The sequence below is a fragment of the Pholcus phalangioides genome, unplaced genomic scaffold (assembly GCF_987345545.1).
Source record: "Pholcus phalangioides strain wild (caught in Gottingen) unplaced genomic scaffold, Ppha-v1.0 ptg000001l_1, whole genome shotgun sequence".
NCBI classification, from domain to species: domain Eukaryota; kingdom Metazoa; phylum Arthropoda; class Arachnida; order Araneae; family Pholcidae; genus Pholcus; species Pholcus phalangioides.
Genome location: NW_028301594.1, coordinates 26258205 through 26264524, shown reverse-complemented (window position 1 = coordinate 26264524; position 6320 = coordinate 26258205).

The following is a 6320-nucleotide window of genomic DNA, read 5'->3' as shown; positions in this document are numbered from 1 at the left end:
TCTGCTGCAATATGTAGGCGGTGAGGCCCTAGTGGGTCCATGCCCAAAGACGGCCCTGGTTTTATATATATATATATATATATTTCTTTATTTCTTCCCACCTTAATTTTTCTTCTCAGCTCTCTACAGCCCTCCAAACCACCTGTCATGGCCCCTTTCTCCATTTCCTTCCGTGGCCCCCTTGAAGTATCCCAGTACCACTAGGGGGCCATATGGCCCCCGGTTGAGAACCACTGCTGTGTATTATCCAGCCTAGAGGCTGGGATCTTTTGCAATCAAAGCCGAACTTAGAAATTTCGTGGCCCGGTGAAAAAAAATTTTCCTCCTCAATTCATAAACTTTTCGAGTTACGAATATAAATCTTGAAGTTGATAAAACTGTTGAGAAAGAACTCATTTTATTATACTCATAAATACGCGCTAAACTCCCAAAGGAATTTATAATTTATGGAAGGAAGGAAAAATAACTAAAAACTGAAATATCAAGCGTCCAAAAACTCGCTGAAAAATTGGTTGCACTAGATCCGTCTACCGTTTCAATTAGAGTTTATAATAATTGCATTGTTATCCGAGTTAAACTGATTTCAAGCCCAGAATAAAGTATTTGAAGCCCCCCTCTCAGGTAAATTCCAGGGCCACCATAAACAGACGAGGATCCCGAAGAGAAAATAAGCTGTGGGGCTCCTTCGAGGTGCGAAAAATTCTCGTTTATTTGATGAGTTGTTTGAAATAATCACTGTCGTATCTATAGTTGAAACATAGCCACCTTGTTCTTATTGTTGTTAAAAAAAATTACATTTTTTTTATATTCCCAGACATACGCGGGACTCTTCTAAACGCGAGCTGTGTGACGCATGTGTCGCACACCCCTGAGGGCGACTCTGGCGAATTTAATCGAATAGCAAAAAATGTATATGTAAAATAAATGGCCATAGTTTGTATTTATGGTGTAAAAACAAAAAACAACGTGGATTTTGTACATAAATTTTTATTGGATAAATTTTTTCAGCATTTATCGCTAATGATGGAAGGTGTGGTTCGGGGCTGGACAAATCTATTGCCTGACATGCCCGGGGTATGAGTTACTTACCCCGACCTTACTTACTTACCCCATACGGTGGTTCCCAAAAGGGAGCATTTATTTTCTCAATCAAAAAAAAAAAAAAAATGTTAAAAATATATACATTCTATATCCCCGGAGCACCATTGGTCCGAGATTAACAATTCACCTTACAAAACTCGGGCAACACCATTAACAACCCGCGAGCAGAAATTTGGTGCTCATGCCCAGGGTATGTAAAAATTTGAAGCGGAATTGTATTTTTTTTTCCCCGACCACATGGCCGTCGTAGGCATGTAAAGAAAATTTCAAACACTATTTTTTTTATAGTTTTAAATCAACATTTATGCGAATAATTAGGATGTGAAATGAATGTGATGACACATGTATTTGCAGAATAATGAATTGTGTCCGAAAAAAACCGAATTTTTCACAGAGATTATTCTCAACAGAGATTGTATCAACTCTCTGACCAGTCCCTTTCTCCGAATTACCCCATACCTCGTAATAGAGCTCAATTAAAACTTTCCGTTACAGACCCCTCCCCTCTGCAGAAGGGGTTTAGGGGTCCATCTTCTTGTCTGCGTTGGCGGCAAATTTTAGTTTGTCATTCCTCACAAGTCAAAAAAGGGCAGAAAGATATTGCTCTAAGACGACACAGAATTCTTGAAGAGAGACTGCATAATCCACATTCGCAAACGTTGGGTTTCCTAGGCCCATCGTTTGGTGACAGAGATTTGAAATCCTAGCCATGCCCACGTGAGTGCCCAGGAGCAACTTTACAAGTGCGTCCTGTGTCTGAAACAAATTTGAATATCATCCCCTTTTATAATAATTTTATCTATTACACTGCTATTGTTGAGATTTCAACAATGAAATTTAGTATTAAACAACAATATTTTCAACAATAAACCTGATGAACTGAAACAACAACGTTAGTATTCTTGCAACAGATTACTGTTATGATGAAGGGAAAGATGCCACATTTCAATGTAGATTTATTTTCTTACGTAGAGATATTTTTGTCAATAAGTTTTACGATTACCCGAAAAGACTACTTTTCTTTTTCTCATGCAGTCATGTCAGATAACTGGTTGCGCGAAATCAATGTGATTCTATGGGGTTGTGGAATGTCAGGTAAATATCACTGTATAAGTCTTGCAAATTTAGTAAATTGAAAATACAGTGATACCTCAGCTCAGGTGCGTAGCCAGAAATTTCGTTTGTGGGGGGGGGGGGGGCACTTTCATTTCGAAGGGGGGGGGACCAAAGTGATAGAACAATATATTTGGCCATCTTTTTCCCTTTTTTCGGTCATTTTCTCACATTTCGGGGGACGACGAGACCCATGAGTCCCCCCCCCCCCCGCTACGCCTTTGCCTCAGCTAATAAAGAGATAATTCATTCCAGAATCACGTTCGTTAGCCAAAATGCGATTTCCTATAGGTTTATAGGAAAACTTGTTTAATTTGTTTCAGATAATACCCAAAATTTAAAGATAAGTTTTATAAAACACTAAAAGGGATTTTGAAAAATATAGAAACTAATCGAAGGCTGAGATGAGAAACCGATCCGCTTTCTCAAATGCATTTTCTCTAACCTTAGTCTTTAATTTCACGATGAGAATATCTAATAGGCGTCCAGTACCAATATTGAAAAACAGAAAATAATACATCGAAAACTTTTTCCAAGAAATAATGGTTTAGAATACATAAGGGGTGTTCTGTTAATGGACCGACAAACTCAGAGGGTTGTTAGTTGACCTCAAGGGAAACAAAAATTGCAGTGGAACATGGTGTGGCAAGCCACGTTGAGAGGGTGAAAATCGCGAAAAACGCAAGCAGGTTTCGACGTCACGCTGGAACGACACAAAGTACGATAATAACTATAAAAAGGTTTATTTGATTAATTATTACAAGAGTTATTGGAAGTGGCGGCCGCTGACGTCATTGCACTGTCTGTAACGACGTGAAAACGATTCCCGGATGCGCTCGAAGATACCAGGTGTTTTTGATGTATGCCGCTGCGACGACAATCCGCGCTATGAGATTCTCCGGTGTCCACAGGCGTCACATAAACGAGTGATTTAAGGTGACCTCATAGGAAAACGTCACGCGGATTGAGATCCGGCGAACGTGGAGACCAAGCAACGGGTCCCGTGCGTCCAATCCACCTCCTTGGGTATATAACATCGAGGTGATCGATCGTGGCGAAGTTTGTATGGTGAGGACCATGGCCCCCACATCCTGAAGCAGTGCCCTAGGCTGGGATCTTTATGATGAATTTATAGCATGAAAAAACAAAAAATGATGAAAATCATCCCGGGTCCCAGGGCTGGAGCCTTGTCAGCCCACCCGTTGTGGGGGCCATGGTGCGGACAACGCCTCATTGGATATTGCTGTTGGTGCATCCGCTGTGTGTGCTAAGCTACCACTGCCATTTTCTCGACCGTAAATCAGATGCATATCAGCGTATTTCTCGTTGGTATAGTCACCCATCACGATATTCATTGAAACAGACAACTAACTGCTGCATGTGATTAGGGATCGTTCAAGTATTACGTCATCATCGATGGGGGGGGGGGGTTTCCGATTTGCTGACTTTTGATGATAAGGAGGGGGTTTGGATAATGCTTACGTCATCAACCACCCTTTATGAAAATATGAGTTAGGATTCAGAGGGGCAGAGCTGATGACGAAATTTTGCTGACAAGGGGGTGGGGTCAAAAATGGCTAAAAATTTGCTTACGTAATACTTGAACGGCCCCTTACTACCGCAATAATGCTAATTTACGTCGTCCGCAGCGCGTGATCCTATCCCAGCGCATGGGTTTCGCGACGCTGCTTACGTCAGATATGGTGAGCGAACATATTCGGCGATCAACTGACATCCGCCTTTCGTTTCCTCTGGACTCGGAGCCTGCATGCTTTTTTCGCGATTTTCACCCTTTCAACGTGGTTTGCGACACTATGTTCCGTGGCAATTTTTGTTCCTCACGATGCCTTCTAACAACCCTCTGAGTTTGTCGGTCCAATAACAGAACACCCAGCATAAAGTATAAACGAACCTCGAGATGATAGCTTACTTACTCTCCTGCGCCTAATTTTATTTCTCTGGAACAAAAATTGAACGTTTTGCCTGTCAGAACAAGAGGTTCAATTGTGATGTTACAAAAAAAAATCATGTAAATATAGCTGTGAATTTCCACGTGTAAATAACGTGAGTAGCTTTTTTTTTTCTATGCAAAATCAACTTTGCCACTGGACTTATCCCGTTGCCGAGATCTCTTCCAGCCCAGCTTCGTGGCAGAGTCCGGAACACTTTATTTTGTGTCAAAAGAAAAAAAAAATAATAACATACAAAACTTTTTACAACATATTTTGTTGACAATTGGGTATAATTGTCCTGGGGGGGGGGGGGTATCCATTTGGTATACTGTCGCGATTAATAAATTTTGTGGTGATTTCTGATGAGATGGGGTTGGGAGTTTGAGAAAAGTTTCGGGGTTTCGTTAAGAGGGATGAATGTACGCATATTATAGGATGGATGTATATTTTAAAAGCAATTAGAGGGCGCGACCCATGCCATCTCGTCTGTTATCTTACACTTGTCATATTATATATACGGGATACAAAAAAAAACCCAACGAAATGAGAATTTTATTGCGAAATATAAAATATACATCGGGGAGCGAGTTATCTCGTTTAATACCTTATTGGTCAGTAAATGGGCTTGATAACTTGCGAACTAGAAGCCAGCATCAGTTTCATTGGGTTGAGTTCACTCGCTCCGGTGGATTTGATGAAAAAATAGAAATATTGTGGGGGGGGGGGGATATATACAATTAGGGATCACCTCGCTCAGCATCTTATTCGGTAAACAACATGAATACGACAGTATGAGTACGCACGTGTGTTGTGGACATGAAATGAATCAGGAACTTAAATAGAGAAAAGAGAAATACACATATATATACATACATACATTTATATACATATATATATAACTGTCAGGCCGAGTCTTCTCGCTCTAAACCTATTTTGGTGAGCGATGTGGGATTAGTTTAAATGAGGAGATTGTCTGAAGAGAGCCTTAGCTAAGGATCGCTTCGGTCTTGTTTTGGTTGACTCACAGTGGCTGGTTATATTTATATTTAAAAAAGAATATATATAAAATAAAAACTACATGTATAATGGTATGTCGTCCCAACAACATTCATAGCTCCAGGGCAAAATGAAAGAGGGCCTAGGCGCGCGCAGCACCTTTTAATTTACATTTAATTAATTGTCATAAATCATTGTACCAGATCTTATCGATGAAGCTCCTATTCAATTGAGGTCCCTGCATGGCCCCCATAAAGGGAGTGGGTCTGGCGGGGCTCCTGCCCAGGGGCCAGAGATAATTTCCATCAGATGTGATTCCATTTTTGTTTTTCACACTACAAATTCATATTGGGGAGAAAGAGGTGAAATAATAAATTTTCATTAATTCTGAAATATATATATAATCAATTTTTGTTCATTCTAAATCAATTTTCATAAATTATGAAATAATGAATTTTTTGTTAATTCTGAAATAATGAATTTTTTGTTAATTCTGAAATAATGAATTTTTTGTTAATTCTGTTGTTAAAAATCAATTTTCATAAATTCTGAAATCAATTTTAATAAATTCTGAAATTTTTGTTCATTCTGAAATCAATTTTCATAAATTCTGAAATCAACTTTCATAAATTCTGAAATCAACTTTCATAAATTCTGAAATCAACTTTCATAAATTCTGAAATTTTCATAAATTCTGAAATTTTTGTTCATTCTGAAATCAATTTTCATAAATTCTGAAATCAACTTTCATAAATTCTGAAATCAACTTTCATAAATTCTGAAATCAACTTTCATAAATTCTGAAATTTTCATAAATTCTGAAATCAATTTTCATAAATTCTGAAATCAACTTTCATAAATTCTGAAATTTTCATAAATTCTGAAATTTTCATAAATTCTGAAATTTTCATAAATTCTGAAATCAATTTTCATAAATTCTGAAATCAATTTTCATAAATTCTGAAATCAATTTTCATAAATTCTGAAATCAATTTTCATAAATTCTGAAATCAATTTTCATAAATTCTGAAATTTTTGTTCATTCTGAAATCAACTTTCATAAATTCTGAAATCAACTTTCATAAATTCTGAAATCAACTTTCATAAATTCTGAAATCAACTTTCATAAATTCTGAAATTTTTGTTTATTCTGAAATC